General features: G+C 51.7%; 1 protein-coding gene and 1 long non-coding RNA gene across 3 annotated transcripts in view; one reads left to right on the plus strand and one right to left on the minus strand.

Annotated features, from left to right (window-relative positions):
• Positions 1-1,504, minus strand: part of cstf1 (cleavage stimulation factor, 3' pre-RNA, subunit 1) — a 73,037-nt gene extending 71,533 nt beyond the window's left edge. Inside the window, exon 1 of one of the 2 annotated variants that reach the window (XM_073061467.1) lies at positions 1,391-1,504. The gene's annotated coding sequence lies outside the window, so the exon portion shown is untranslated. Of the gene's footprint in view, positions 1-1,363 lie in introns of both variants that reach the window. The other variant, XM_073061468.1, reaches the window with a different exon arrangement.
• Positions 1,505-1,529: 25 nt separating this feature from the next.
• Positions 1,530-16,498, plus strand: part of LOC140735893 (uncharacterized) — a 30,586-nt gene continuing 15,617 nt past the window's right edge. Inside the window, exons 1-2 of the long non-coding RNA XR_012100830.1 lie at positions 1,530-1,629; positions 4,166-4,270. This is a non-coding gene — a long non-coding RNA (uncharacterized lncRNA). The remainder of the gene's footprint in view (positions 1,630-4,165; positions 4,271-16,498) is intronic.

Genomic DNA, 16,498 nt, shown 5'->3' on the forward strand with positions numbered 1-16,498 from the left:
GAAGTCCAGAACGAGGGGTCACAGTTTAAGGATAAAGGGGAAGCCTTTTAGGACCGAGATGAGGAGAAACTTCTTCACACAGAGTGGTGAATCTGTGGAATTCTCTGCCACAAGAAACAGTTCAGGCCAGTTCATTGTCTATATTTAAGAGGGAGCTAGATATGGCCCTTGTGGCTAAAGGGATCAGGGGGTAAGGAGAGAAAGCAGGTACAGGGTTCTGAGTTGGATGATCAACCATGATCATACTGAATGGCGGTGCAGGCTCAAAAGGACGAATGGCCTACTCCTGCACCTATTTTCTGTTTCAAACATAACCAGCCCTAACAACAGCTGGGTCTCAGCTTTGATGACCACTCCAATAATCCTCAACCCCCACCCCATTTCCCCTACACCCCCATCTCATCTTGCTTCAGGACTAACTTGGAGATTTTAGAAATCAATCTCTGCACAGAAGACTGGTCAGCATAGCAAATGCACATGAAATCAAGGATAGTATACTTACACTTATTTATCAGACAAAAAAAAACAATGAGCAGGAATAATGAGATCTGCTCAGGTTGTGCCTAATGGAACACCATAATGCTTTGAACCTAAGTATTCACATACTCTATCAACAACTTGCTCTGGGGACTGAGTGTCTTATTAAATATCTTATGATAATAGTAAATTGGGTGGGATTATGGGGACTGAAGCTTCACGGGGAAATGGACAATGGAGTGAATAGGTGAGAATATGGCAGAAATAATATATTGAAATGTACAGCCTCAGTCATTGTGTTTGTTCAATACAGAGATCAAAAGGAAATAAGGGATTCTACTGATACAATGCTAAACACTGAAGCTGAGGCAAAGGATCAGACATGATTTAATGAATATAATAGGTTCAAAGAGCTGGATAGCCTACTCAAGTTGTCATTTCTTTCTACCCACCCTTCTAACCTCAACTAACCTTCCCCTCTCCATTTCCCATCTCACTTCCCCATCCCACCCCACCAACCAACCCTTCCCTACATTCATTCACCCATTCCTTTGCTACTACACTTACCCATCCCGCCCATCCACCCTAAATCCTTCGCCACCCGCTCCACTCACCCACAACCCGACCTACCCCCACCCCCACCCCCACCCCATACAACCCAACCTTACCAGTCCCATCCTACCCCCTCACGCACCCCACCCGATCCCTCGCCAACCCCTATATTCACTAAACCGCCTCCTAACATTCACCAGACCCACATTTGACCTCATTAACTCCATCCCCATTCCTCTCCTCACCTCACCTTCCCTGTCGGGCCGGGCCTAAGCTTGCCCCTGTTCCACACTGCTCCCTCTACCTTGTTTTGACTGACTCTATAACCACGAACCTCTTAGGTTATAAACCCCTCTCGTACCAATGCAAACAAAGCCACGACGTTGAGGACCGGCGAGGATAAACGACTAATAACCGAGAAAGCGCGGCGGTTACTCAGCGCGAGGGACGGCAACGGCGGCGCGCTGCGTGATGACGTCACGCGCACCGCGCTCTCGACGGCCGAAGTCCGCTGCTGTCAATCGTTCTAACCTGAACACGTGATCCTGCCGATGTCGGAACTTCGGAGCAACAGCACAAGATGCTGGAGAAACTCAGCAGGTCAGGCGGTAGTCGACGTTTCAGGACTGGCGCAGAAGCCAGAATAAGGTGGAGGAGGGAGGAGTACAAGCTGACAAGTGATAGGTGAAACTAGGTGAGGGGGATTCGTTAGTGACAGGATGCGTCTTTCCATTGCTACAAAACTTACCGTGCAAAAGTAAAACGGTATAAATACCCAGCAGGTCAGACATCATTCTTGGCTCTGAAGGCAAGGTTAACAGTTAGTCAAGTCAAGTGCATTGTCAAATCCCTTCTGCTTTCTCCCCAAAACCTTCACAGCCTTCCTTTAATGTTGGACCCAGAACATGACGCAGTGCTCGATTTGTGGCCAAACTAATTCCCTCTGTTTACTTTCACACATTCTCAACCCATTCTGCCACAACTAGGTACAAATACCCCACTTTGGTCCTGAAAGATGTTTAGAATTGTGCCCTTCTGGTTTATATTGTTACTTCACATTCTTCAGGTAAAAATAAAATACTTCACATTTCCCAGTATTAAATTTAATCTGCCATTTGTCTATATCTCCTTTAAGTCTTTGCCTGTGTTATTGTCTGTGTTATATTCATGACACCTGGCTTTATGTCACCTGAGAATTTGGGGTAACGCAGCTATCAGAGCTACTCACAATTCCAGTGATCCAGTTCGACCCTGTCCTCAGATGCTGTCTTTGTGGAGTTTTCACCTTCTCCCTGTGAGTATCTTAAGGCTCTGGTTTTCCTCCCACATCCCAGAGACGTGCAAGTTGGTTGGCTAATTGGCTGCTGTAAATTGCCTCTAGTGTGCAGATGAGTATGAAAATCGGGGAAGTTGATGGGAATATGCAGAGAGATTTCTGTAGGATTAATGTAAATGAGCGCCTGATGGTCAAGATGGACTCTGTGGATTGAAGGTCCTGTTTCCAAGCTTTGAGACTTGCACTGCATTTGTACCCAGCATTCCAAAGTCCAAGTCATTACTATATGCAGTGTTCTGCCCTTCGGGCACTTCATTCATGCTTTTCAATGTGATTAAACACATTCAGCTTTTCTTTTAACAAACAGTTTCTGATCTGTAGTAGGTCATTTCCTAGGCAATAAGTGGAAAAAATGCATTGGCTCACAGGAGGCCAAAGGTGTATGTTAGAAGTAAAAGAAGTTTCTGTCTAAAGCCATCCTGGTGTTTCCCCAGCAGAAGCATTGCTTGTAAATTGATGTTACATTGTTTAGAAGTCCCCAATGTCGGCCTCACCCTGATGGCGAACTTTGTGTGTGGCTGCATCAGGTTGTGTGTGGATCCCAGGTAAGTGGGCACCAAGTACCACTATGTGCCCAGGTTCTACCTGTTGCCCTGGCTATGAAGGATGGGTCTGGCCCCTTTCCCGAGCAACACCCCTGTCAGCTGGTCGTTGCCGCCATACCTGTCCTTCGTAGAGAAGTTCTTTCAGGTCAATGCCTTTGACCACAGGGCGATCAGGCAGTGGTCAGCCCATAAGGCCCTGCAGGCACTGCAGGGGAAGGACGTGATGGACATAGTGGGATGGTTCCCTGAGCAGACCGTCCAGTTCATCTGGCAAAATGCCTCATTGCCAGACCTCACCAACAGGCACCAAGACCTCGCCTGGCTGGAGGTGAGAAGGGCCCTCCCAGTCCGATCCCTCCTGTACGCTCGGAACGTCGTCTCCACACCCCTCTGCCCATGGAAGGACTGCAGTGAGGAGGAGTCGGTGACCCACCTCTTTGCACACTGTGGGTTCGCGGAGATGGTGTGGAGGAGGATGGAAGGGGCAGTGTCGAGGTTCATCCCCAGCAGCTGCGTAACAGAGGACTCTCTGATCTACGGGCTGTTCCCGGGGACACACACTAAGACCAACTTCCGGTGCTGCTGGCAGATCATCAACTCGGTCAAAGACGCTCTTTGGTCGGCCCGAAACTTGATGGTCTACCAGCACAGGGAGATGTCCGTGGGAGAATGCTGCCGACTGGCACATTCTCGGCTGCAGGAGTACGTGCTGAGGGACGCACTCAAACTCGATGCAGCCACCACAAGGGCCCGGTGGGGAAGGACCACAGTCTAGGGTCCTTCTCCCATGAGAGTTGAGGGGTAGGGGGGTTGGGGGTATACCCCCTGAATGTAAATATGGAATAACAGAGTGCCACCTGGGTGGCAAAAGTGTGGGAATGTAAAGACTGTAATGAAAGCATTTGTAAAGGACTGAGAGTCATTGAATGGTTTATTGTACATAATTTTATTTTTGAATAAAGTATATTTTGATTAAAAAATATTGTTTAGAAGTTAATTCAGTGCTATCAACAGAATTTTGCTGAAATAAGATGTTATTTTTATGTTTATTAGACACTAATCTAGGTGCTAATGGTTTACACATATACCATTTGCCTGTAGTATTTACTTGTTGAAATCTCATAATATTTAATTGTGGGGAACTTACCTAAGTTCTTACTTATCTGGGTGTTTATACTTGTGCGAATGGAACAACGTAATAATTGTCCTGTATTTTGTTTTTGTTTCACTCCTTACTCACTATGTCATTTCACAGATTCTGCAAAAAAACCGAGGATTTAGGAGGCTATTTCCTTACTGTCACGTCATTTTGAATGGAATTCAGCTGACTGTCTAATTGATGTTACAACTGCTGAGTGAGGTCAGTACAGTGAAAAAAACAGAGATTAGTTGGTGCTTCAACAACTGCGGCTACAGGTGAAACCTCCTTACATCTAAGGCTGTGTCCACACTAGACTGAATAAATCTATAACCAAAGCTTTTTCTCTTTGTCTTGACCCTCCATCCACACTGAAACAGCATTTTCCTCCCCTGAAAACGGAGCTTTTCTGAAACGCTCTCCAGAGTGTTTAAATCTGAAAATGCCGATTGGCCGGTGTAGTGTATACAGGGTAACCAGAGCATTTTACAAACACTGTCATGACGTGCCGGAACAGATGGTAGCGGCAGTGTGGTATTTCATTGTTTTCTTGAACGCAACCTCCAACACCACAACAACAATGGCGGACGGCTTCAGGAGACTGTCCCTGAGCAAAATGTTACTGCAGCTTTGCAGTATGACAGAATTTCAACCCCCCCACACCACTGTGGTAAACTATGTGTATACCTGTCTGGACATGCCCCTCTGCTGACTGCTCCTGTGGCTCCTCCCACAGACCCCTGTATAATGGCGATTGGAGGCACTGCTCCTCCCTCAGTCTCCAAGATGTTGTGGTCACTTCTGCTGCTAATAAAAGCCTATCGTTCGCCTCTCGTCTCCGAGAGTTATTGATGGTGCATCAATTTTATTAGCAGCAATTTAAAACATGGAGAGCATTTTATGACCCGAAAGATTGGATATTGACCCTCAATCTCCGGAAGCCAGCGTCACTTTTGAACTCTGGCTTGCATGCTTCCAATCGTACCTGGAAGAGATTCGTGTGACCGAGCCTGCAACGATGCACAAAATTTTCCTCTCCAGAGTCAGTCCGCGGGTCTACTCCCTGATCAGAGACCTGTCGACCTACCAAGGGGCACTGGATGCCCTCAAAAGACAATACCTGCGGCCGGTGAACACCGTCTACGCAAGACATCACTTAGCGACACGGCGGCAGCGGGCCGGAGAGTCAAGCGCTGAGTTTGTCCGGGCCCTACAGACACTCGTGCGGGCCTGCGACTGCAGGGGACTGACAGCGGAACAGCATGCAGAGCTGCTGGTACGAGATGCCTTCGTTACGGGGATCAGGTCAGTGTACGTGCGCCAGCGGCTGCTGGAACACGCCGATCTTACCTTACATTCGGCGATCGGGCTGGCCGACACGCTGGAGGCCGCTCTGCACAACGCTGACGCTGTCCAGCCGCGCGATCTCCCACCGGTCCCATGGACGCTGCAGACCCCGCAACCCGCCGGCGAATCGACCTCGGCTGCTGCCAGTCGCGAGTCCGTGAAGTCCCCGCAACCCGCCGGGAATCGACCACGGCTGCTCCCAGTCGCAAGTCCGCGCAGTGTTACTTCTGCGGACTCGAAAAGCACCCCCGAAAACGCTGCCTGGCCCAAGAAGCTACCTGCTCCAGCTGCGGAAAGAAGGGCCACTTCGCCAAGTCCTGTAAGTCCAAACCACGAGCGGGGTCAAGCAGCGCCGTGTGCGAGGCATGGGGGTCGCCATCTTGCTTGCTGCCATCTTGCCCGCCCGCCTTGTGCGAGGCATGGGGGCAGCCATCTTTGTCGGCGCCAACTCACCCCACCTCCGACCCACGGGTGCTTACCGGGCACCTAGACGGCGATGCAACTCTGGCCTCCGTGACCCTCAACCAAAGCGCTCCAAACCAGCTCACAAGGTCAATGATGGACATCCTGGTGGAGGAGCACAGGACTAGCTGTCTGTTTGACACGGGCAGCACTGTAAGCCAGAAGGTCACCATGGCTTCTGGATCGCATTCCACAGACATCTGGGGGGGGTTGTGTAGCAACATTGGTGGTGCAGGGCACAGAATATCGGAACTTTGCGTTACTGGTCATGCCTCAACTGTGTGCCCCTGTGCTATCGGGGCTCGACTTCCAGAGCCACCTGAAAAGTGTAACAATGGAGTTTGACGGGCCCCTCCCACCAATCACTGTCAGAAATCCTCAGTTTTGTGGGGCTTCGTCATATACCCCGCTACTGACCACACACACACACCGACCCGCACATCCCACCCAGCACCATGCCAACAGCCGCACTACTGACACCACTTGCAGCCTCTCCACCCTCAAGATCCCTCCCCCACCGCTGTTCGCCAACCTGACCCCCGACTGTAAACCTGTGGCAACTAAAAGCAGGAGGTACAGCGCGGGGGACAGGGCCTTCATTCAGTCAGAGGTGCAGCGGCTGCTCAGGGAGGGGATCATTGAGCCAAGCACAAGTCCTTGGAGGGCCCAGGTGGTCGTTGTTCGGACTGGGCAGAAAAATAGGATGGTCGTGGACTATAGCCAGACCATCAATAGGTTCACGCAGCTTGACGCGTACCCCCTACCCTGCATCGTGGATATGGTCAATCAGATAGTTCAGAACAAGGTGTACTCGACAATAGATCTGAAGTCCGCTTACCACCAGCTCCCCATCCGCCCGAAGGACCGCCCCTACATTGCCTTCGAGGCGGGCAGCAGGCTCTATCACTTCCTGCGTGTCCCCTTCAGTGTCACGAATGGTGTCTCAGTCTTCCAGAGGGAAATGGACCGGATGGTGGACCAGTACCAACTGAAGGCCACGTTCCCATATCTGGATAACATCACCATCTGCGGTCACGACTGGCAGGATCACGACACCAACCTCCAACGATTTTTCCAAGCGGCCAAAGCTCTTAACCTCACCTATAACAGGGACAAGTGTGTGTTCGGAACCACCCGACTTGCTATCCTTGGATATGTCATGGAGAACGGGGTCATTGGCCCTGACCCCGACCGTATGTGCCCCCGTTGGAACTCCTTCTTCCCACCACCCTCAAAGCCCTCAAACGGTGCCTGGGCTTCTTTTCCTATTACGCCCAATGGGTCCCTCACTACGCAGACAAGGCCCGCCCCCTGGTCAAGTCCACCGCATTTCCCCTCTCAACCGAGGCCCGTGCGGCCTTCAGCCGCATTAAAGGGGACATTGCCAAAGCAACGATGCATGCGGTGGACGAGACCATTCCCTTCCAAATAGAGAGTGACGCCTCCGACTTCGCGCTGGCTGCTACCTTCAATCAGGCAGGAAGGCCGGTAGCATTCTTCTCTCGTACCCTTCAGGGCCCTGAAATTCGGCACTCCGCAGTGGAGAAAGAAGCCCAGGCCATAGTGGAAGCTATTAGGCACTGGAGGCACTATCTCACCGGCAAAATGTTCACCTTGCTGACCAACCAGCGCTCAGTTGTGTTCATGTTTAGCAACCAACAGTGGAACAAAATCAAAAATGATAAAATTTTGAGGTGGAGAATAGAACTATCCTCCTACAACTATGACATCCTGTACTGGCCTGGCAGGCTCAATGAGCCCCCTGATGCCCTATCATGGGGAGCGTGTGCCAGCGCGCAGCTCGATCGGCTTTGTGCCCTCCATGCAGATCTTTGTCACTCGGGGGTCACCCAACTTTACCATTTCGTGAAAGCCGGGAACCTGCCTTACTCCCTTGAGGAAATCAGGACGCTGACCAGGGACTGTCAAGTCTGCGCTGAGTGCAAACCGCACTTCTACCGTCCTGAAATTGCCACCCGCCCCTTTGAGCGACTGAGTGTCGACTTTAAGGGCCCCCTTCCCTCCACCGACTGCAATGTCTACTTTCTCAACATAATCAACGAGTACTCGCGGTTCCCCTTTGCCATCCCCTGCCCCGATACCACTGCCACGTCCGTCATAAAAGCCCTGCGCCAGCTCTTCACTCTGTTCGGATATCCCTGCTATATCCACAGTGATAGAGGGTCCTCGTTTATCAGTGACGAGCTGCGCCAGTACCTGCTGGCTAGGGGTATTGCTACTAGTAGGACGACGAGCTATAATCCCCAGGGGAATGGACAGGTGGAGAGGGAGAATGCCACAGTGTGGAAGACCACACTCTTAGCCCTTAAGTCAAAGGGATTGCCGGTCTCTCGCTGGCAGGAGGTCCTCCCCGAGGCGCTCCACTCCATCCGCTCCCTGTTATGCACGTCCACCAATGACACCCCTCATGAGCGACTCTTTTCCCAGGAAGTCTGTCACTGGGACCACCCTACCGGCTTGGCTGACATCCCCAGGGCCAGTGCTGCTCCGGAAACATGCGAGGAGCAATAAATACTCACCGATGGTCGAGAGGGTTCACCTACTTCATGCGAATCCCCAGTATGCCTACGTGGTCTTACCTGATAGACGGGAGGACACGGTCTCCATCCGCGACCTGGTGCCTGCAGGAGCACCAGACCCCTACCCCGAACACTCCACGGTGACTATGAACCCCGTACCCACTGATGTATATACCCACGAGACACCGCGCACACCAAGCCCTACACAGACTCCTCATGACACTCCCATACCGGGCGCCTCGCACACGCATGAGGGATCACTGACGCACAACCACCGTCGCCGGTGCTACGTAGATCGCAGTGACAGACTCGACCACCTGATAGACTTGACCTGTAAATATACTTGTAAGAAACTTCGCCCCATAGGGACTCTCTTTTAAAACAAAGGGGGGGTGAATGTGGTAAACTATGTATACCTGTCTGGACACGCCCCTCTGCTGACTGCTCCTGTGGCTCCTCCCACAGACCCCTGTATAAAGACGAATGGAGGCACTGCTCCTCCCTCAGTCTCCAAGATGTTGTAGTCACTTCTGCTGCTAATAAAAGCCTATTGTTCGCCTCCCGTCTCCAAGAGTTATTGATGGTGCATCAACCACCTAACAATTTCAGAACAAATGACAATGAGACTGAAGTCAGAAGAGTTAGAAATGTATTCACCAAATACTTTGACCCATAACTTACTGAATAAATAAGTGTACTCACTTGGCCCTGTTTTCTGCCCTTGCTCGTATGAAGGTGGTTTACCTATTTATGCAAGTACTTCTCTGACAATAGATGTGTAACAGCCTAATGTAACATTGTATGGAAATACAAGATAACACTGATGCAGACATGTTTTATACATTTAACAAGGTGCTGTAGCGATGTGCTACACACAGCGCTGAAATAACGACACGCAGTCGGTAAGTCGTTTTGAGACTAGTTTATTCAAACTTCGCGGTGCTGGCATTTAATCCCTAGCGCCCGCCCTCTCCGGGCAGAAATGACATCAGGGGTACATTACTAAAGTCTCACCCTGTGCGCTGGCTATTTGTGAGCCGGTTCGCCTGTGCAGAAAGTGGGTCGCCACATAACCCCCCCCCCCCCCAGAACCAGCGATACACCCCCCAATGTCCACAGTCTGGATCAGCCTCTGTTTGGGAGGTCTGCCTCTGCGCCGCGGTGCCTGAAACTTTACCGGCTGCGCCGTCCACATGGGCTGGTTTGAGTCAGTCCACCGTGAAAACCTCCTCTTTCCCCCCAATGTCCAGAACGTACGTGGGCCCGTTATTGTTGATCACCTTGAACAGCCCCTCGTACGGCCGCTGTAGCGGTGCCCGGTGTCCGCCCCTTCGTACAAACACAAACTTACAGTTCTGCAGGTCTATGGGTACATGGGTCGGGGTCCGCCTGTGCTGTGAAGTTGGTACGGGGGCCAGGTTGCCGAGCCTTTCACGTAGCCTGCCCAGGACTGCTGCGGGTTCCTCCTCTTGCCCCCTTGGGGCTGGTATGAACTCTCCCGGGATGGCCAGGGGTGCGCCGTACACTAACTCGGCCGATGAGGTGTGCAGATCCTCTTTGGGCGCTGTGCGAATTCCAAGCAGGACCCAGGAAGCTCGTCCACCCAGTTAGGTCCTCTCAGGCGGGCCATGAGAGCCGACTTCAAGTGACGGTGGAAGCATTCCACTAGTCCGTTCGACTATGGGTGGTAGGCAGTTGTGTGGTGTAGCTGAGTTCCCAACAGGCTGGCCACAGCCGACCACAGGCTGGAGGTGAACTGGGCGCCTCTGTTGGAGGTAATGTGGGCCGGTACCCCGAAGCGTGCTACCCAGGTTGCAATCAGCGCTCGGGCTCAGGAATCGGCAGATGTGTCGGTGAGCGGGACCGCCTCTGGCCACCTCGTGAACCAGTCTACCATAGTTAGGAGGTACCGTGCTCCTCGGGACACTGGTAGGGGGCCCACGATATCCACATGAATGTGGTTGAACCTCCGGCGGGTGGGTTCGAACTGCTGCGGCGGGGCTTTAGTGTGCCGCTGCACCTTGGCTGTTTGGCACTGCGCGCACGTTCTGGCCCATTCACTGACCTGCTTGCGAAGTCCGTGCCACGCGAACTTGCTGGAGACCAGCCGGACGGTTGTCCTGACAGATGGGTGCGCCAAACCGTGTATGGAGTCGAAAACTCACCGCCTCCAAGCTGCTGGGACGATGGGGCGAGGTTGGCCGGTAGCCACATCGTACAGGAAGGTCCTCTCACCTGGGCCTACGAAAAAGTCCTGCAGCTGCAAACCTGAGACTGCGGTCCTGTAGCTGGGCATCTCGTCGTCTGCCTGCTGCACCTCCGCCAGTGCTGCATAGTCCACCCCCAGGGACAGGGCCTGGATAGCTGGTCTGGAGAGTGCGTCCGCCACGACGTTGTCCTTCCCCGAGACATGCTGGATGCCCATCGTGTACTCGGAGATGTAGGACAGATGTCACTGCTGGCGAGCCGACCAGGGATCGGACACCTTCGTGAACACGAAGGTCAACGGTTTGTGGTCCGTGAACGTGGTGAACGGCCCTGCCTTCTAAGAAGTACCTGAAATGCCGGATCGCCAGGTATAGCACCAACAGCTCCCGGTCGAAAGTAGTGTACTTGAGTTCGGGTGGTCGTAGGTGCTTGCTGAAGAACGCCAAGGGTTGCCAGCGCCCCTCGATGAGCTGCTCCAGCACCCCACCGACTGCTGTGTCGGATGCGTCCACTGTGAGGGCGGTCGGAACGTCCGTTCTGGGGTGCACCAGCATCGCGGCATCTGCCAAGGCTTCCTTGGCTTTAACGAAAGCGGCCGCGGCCTCCTCGTCCCAAGTAATGTCCTTGCCTTTACCTGACATCAGTGTGTACAAAGGGCACATGATACGGGCTGCTGAGGGGAGGAAACTGTGGTAGAAGTTCACCATACCAACGAACTCCTGCAGGCCTTTGACCGTGTTGGGCCGGGCAAAGTGGCGGATTGCGTCTACCTTGGCGGGCAGAGGTGTTGCCTCGTCTTTGGTAATCCTGTGGTCCAGGAAGTCGATGGTATCGAGACCGAACTGGCATTTGGCCGGGTTGATCATGAGGCCGTATTCACTCAGTCGGGCGTAGAGTTGACGGAGGTGGGACAGATGCTCCTGACGACTGCTGCTGGCTATGAGGATGTCGTCCAAATAGATGAAAGCGAAGTCCAGGTCGCGTCCCACCGCGTCCATTAACCGCTGGAACGTCTGTGCGGCATTCTTTAGGCCGAACGGCATGTGGAGGAACTCGAAAAGGCCGAACAGGGTGATGAGTGCCGTTTTGGGGACGTCGTCCGGATGCATCGGGATTTGATGGTATCCCCGGACGAGGTCTACCTTGGAGAAGATCCGTGCGCCGTACAGGTTTGCTGCAAAGTCCTGAATGTGCGGCACAGGGTAGCGGTCCGGTGTTGTAGCCTCGTTCAGCCTGCGGTAGTCGCCACATGGTCTCCAGCCCCCTGTTGCTTTAGGCACCATGTGCAGGGGGGAGGCCCATGGACTGTCGGAGCGCCGGATGATCCCCAATTCCTCCATCCGCTTGAACTCCTCCTTCGCCAGGCGGAGCTTTTCCGGGGGGAGCCTTTGTGCGTGGGCGTGGAGGGGTGGTCCCTTGGTCAGGATGTGGTGTTGAACCCCGTGTCTGGGCATGGCTGCCGTGAGCTGCAGTGCCAGAATAGATGGAAAGTCCGCCAGGATTTTGGTGAATTCGTTGTCGGACAGTGTGATGGAGTCCAGGTATGAGGCCGGCAACTTGGCTTCACCCGGGAGAACGTCTGGAAAGTCTCGGCATGTACCAGTCTTTTCCCTTGCAAGTCAGCCAGCAGGCTGTGAGTTCGCAAGAAGTCCACCCCCAGGAGTGGTTGGGCCACCACGGCCAGTGTGAAGTCCCACGTGAACCGGCTGGCACCGAACTGCAGCTGCACTGTGCGGGTGCCGTAGGTCCGTATCGTGCTGCCGTTTGCGGCCCTCAGGGTGGGTCCTGGCTTCCTGTTGCGGGTGTCGTACCCCGTCAGGGGCAAGACGCTGATCTCCGCTCCGGTGTCGACCAAGAAGCGGTGTCTCGACTGTTTGTCCCAGACGTACAAGAGGCTGTCCTGGTGGCCTGCCGCCACAGTCATTAGCAGCAGCTGGCCCTGGCCCTTGCAGGGCGGGCGACAACGGCGGGCTTTTGTGCCCCACCGCTGGTGGTAGAAGCACCACTGTTCACTGGCCTCCTCACTCCTGCCTCTGTGTTGTGTGCGCCCCCCTGCCGGGCCTGGTCTGGTCCGCTGTTGGGCGCGTGGCCTGGTAATCTGACCGACGGACGCCACGTTCTCCCTCTTGGCTTTCCACAGCACGTCTGCCTGGGCCACCACCTTCCGGGGGTCATTGAAATCTGCGTCGGCCAGCAGCAGATGTATGTCCTTGGGCAGTTGCTCTAGGAACGCTTGCTCGAACATGAGGCAGGGCTTGTGTCCGTCGGCCAGGGCCAGCATCTCGTTCATCAATGCTGACGGCAGTCTGCCTCCCAAACCGTCCAGGTGAAGCAGGCGGGCACCCCGCTCACACCGTGAGAGGCCAAAGGTCCCAATGAGCAGTGCTTTGAATGCTTCATATTTGCCTTCTTCCGGGACGGCCCGCAACCTGGGCGGCCGTCTCCTGGTCAAGGGCGCTCACCACGTGGTAGTAACACATAGAATCAGAGGATATCTGCCGAATCTGGAACTGGGCTTCTGCTTGGCTAAACCACACGCGTGGTCGCAGTGTCCAGAAAGACGGCAGTTTTAGTGAAACTGCATGAACAGATGAAGAGTCGGTCATCTTTGGTCCAAATCCCGTTTGGGCCGTCAGGGTCACCAATGTAGCGATGAAATAACGACACGCAGTCGGTAAGTCGTTTCAAGACTAGTTTATTCAAACTTTGCGGTGCTGGCATTTAAATCCCTGGCACCCGCCCTCTCTGGGTGGAAATGACGTCGGGGTAAATTACTAAAGTCTCCCCCCCGCGCGCTGGCTATTTGTGAGCCGGTTCGCCTGCGCAGAAAGTGGGTCGCCACAGTGCTTTATTAATGTATTGCTTGTGCAAACATTGCTTGTGTCACTACTTGCAAAATGTAATTTTTAAGTAGCAGCTTATGTTCGGCATAGACGTGAAAATGTTAAGGCCAAAAAAGGAAAATTGTAAGTTTCACTTTTACTCGGGTAAAAATAAAATCACTTTTGCCCAGTAACTTATTTTATTGCACATGTTAAATACAGCAAAATAATACAGAAAGACATTGCAAAAGTAAAGGCAAACAAATGAGGTAACAGCAATTTTCACTTTTGCCCAGTAACAAGCCTTATTGCGTTTAGTTGCAACTGTCGTCCCTTTCATCGGTGAAGAGACTATGGCTGTAGGAAATGTTTCTAATCCCTGTCGGTGAACTCCCTGTCGGTTGCCTCTATACGCTCCAGTGGTTTTTTTAGTTTTAAGTCCTCCTGCATGAGAGCCGACAACTGTCCGTCGTTTGGCAATTTCCTTTTAAGTTTTTCTAGTCTGTAACTGGACAATTGCGCACAAGTCTTTCACGGCGAGATTCGACACCATACGTGTCACTTGTTTTCTGTAGATGTGTCCTGCACATGCCCAGTACAAGGAGTTTCACCCAAATACCCTTTTTATTGTGGACGGAGGTATTTTCAAAAACACCTGTTGTGGACACCTATCGTTTTTACGCGAAACCAGCGTTTTCAAAAGTATCCGGTCTAATATGGACATACCATAAGAACCTCATCATGGACCAGAAACAAGGTGATAATGCTTCGATATCCAGCTCTAAGAGTTCCCATACATCCAAACTCGTGCAGCAGCAAGAGCCTGCACCAAAGCAAAGGTGGCAAAAGCACCTGCTTCATTTGCTGAGAAGGAGGCCCATTGCACAGACTGAGGTCTTAGAGGCAGCTGAAGAACTGGAGGGAGCAATGAAGTAGGAAAGGGCCAGCGAAGCAGTGTCAGAAAAGGACATCGTGGAGCGAACGGGCAAGTGCGTGAAAGCACAACTTGAACCTCGCGCATCCCAGAACCAAACTGCAGAGGAGACTCTTGGATAAGCCGTATTCAACCAAAGTCTGACAACACACCTGCCCCATCCGTCGAGAGCACAACCTTCCAGAAGAAAATAGACAAGGAAGTCTACAAGGATGAGACAAACGGTTACATTGCTCCTCTCCTCTTTAGAGTTTCATGGCAGCTCTTACTCATCTATCGTGAACACACATTTCACTTCCAGTACATGTCCAGTGAACTCTGAAAAGAAAGCCAGAGATGAGAGAGTAGGTTGTTGCCTTTGTGGGCAAGATTTTTGCAGACAACGCCGTGTGCATCAGAGGCTGCCTGAAACAGAGAAGAAAGGAACCCCCTCATCCTCCCCAGGTTCAGCCACATCTCTAGTATGGTATCTTCATGACCAGGTGGAACATCATGGCCATCACTTTATGGAAGAAGTCATTAGAGCAGCAGGTTTGTGGATGAAAGGAGGCAGGAGACTCATCAACTCAGTTCTGCACGCATGTGTCATCTGCCAGAAGCTCTGTGGCAAAATGGAGGAACTCTGCATGGCAGATCTACCTCCCGAGCGCCTGCATACCTGCCCTCCCTTCACGTATGCTGGGTTGGATGTGTCGGATCCGCCAGATGTGCAAGGGGAGGCCATGCACAGAGCGAACGGGCGGCGCTGTTCAGCTGGGTGAGCTCAGGAGCAGTCCATGTCGAAATAATTGAATCCATGGACACCTCAAGTTGCATCAATGCACTCTGGCGCTTTTCTGCAATCTGTAGGCCAGCGAACAGGGAAGATCGGACTGTGGCATGAATATCTGTATCAGCCAGTAAGGAACTGCAACTATAGAAAAAGCAACAGGACTCCAGCGTGCACAGGTACTTGAATCAACAAGGATACACATGGGAGTTCAAACCCCCACCCCCATGCCTCCCGCAAGAGCGGCTCATGGGAGTGTATGATTGGGTGGCAAGAAGAATCCTTGGCTTTTTGCTGCTCCAGGAGAACACTTGTCTTACCCATGAAGTCCTGTGCACCGTCATGGTGGAGGTTGCAGCATAGCAAATACGAGACCTCTTGTTGCGATTTCCACAGACCCTGACTCACCATTTATACTGCAATGATGCTCACTCAGAAGGTCGGAGTACCCCCTCTGTTTGGAGACTTTAAGGATAACGATCTTCTCATTCGACAGTGGAAACAGATACAAATTCCCGCCAGAAAGCTCTGGATTCACTGGAGCCGCGAGTACCTCCCATCACTGCAGACCCACCGGACATAGATGAAAGCTCGCAGGGATCTACAAGAGGGAGATTCATGGTCTTGAGAATCAAGCTACCTGCAATGATTGGCCCATGGCTAAAGTTACTGCTACCTTCCCTGGAAGGGATGGAGGAGTCCCGAAGGAAGAGGTCAACACGTCAGACCAAGGTTTTGCCAGGACCTGCCCGAGACCTGCCTCAGAAATTGTTTTGCTCCTTCCCAAAAAAGAATAGTAGAAACCTCACGAAGGTGGCAGGGAGAATTTTGGGCAATTCATTTATGTTTTTCTATGTGATTAAACATGTTCAGCTTTTATTTTAATGAGCAGTTTCTGATCTGTATTAGGTCACTTCCGGTGCAGTCAGGAAGAAGTAAGTAGAAAAGTGCATTGGCTGACAAGAGGCCAGATGTGTATGTTAGGAGCAAAAAAAGTTTCTATCTAAAGCCATCCTGTTGTTTCCTCAGCAGAAAGAAGCATTGCTTGTAAGTTGATGTCATATTGTTTACAAGGTTAATCTAAATGTATCAACAAGGTTTGCTGAAATAGAATGTTATTTTTATGTTTATTAGACACTAACCTAGAATCTAATGGTTTACACATACTATTTACCTGTAGTATTTACTTGTTGGAATCTTATAATATTTACCTGTAGGGAACTAATAAGTGTATATTTACTTATGTGAATGAAACTATGAAAATCTGGAATGTTCAGGACTTTGGTGGTGTCGGAATATAAATTTTCATTTTTAGAATCTTTTTATTGATATATGATCTTCAACAGCTATAAAATGATACAAAACTTC

This window comes from Hemitrygon akajei, chromosome 11 (assembly GCF_048418815.1).
Source record: "Hemitrygon akajei chromosome 11, sHemAka1.3, whole genome shotgun sequence".
Classification (NCBI taxonomy): domain Eukaryota; kingdom Metazoa; phylum Chordata; class Chondrichthyes; order Myliobatiformes; family Dasyatidae; genus Hemitrygon; species Hemitrygon akajei.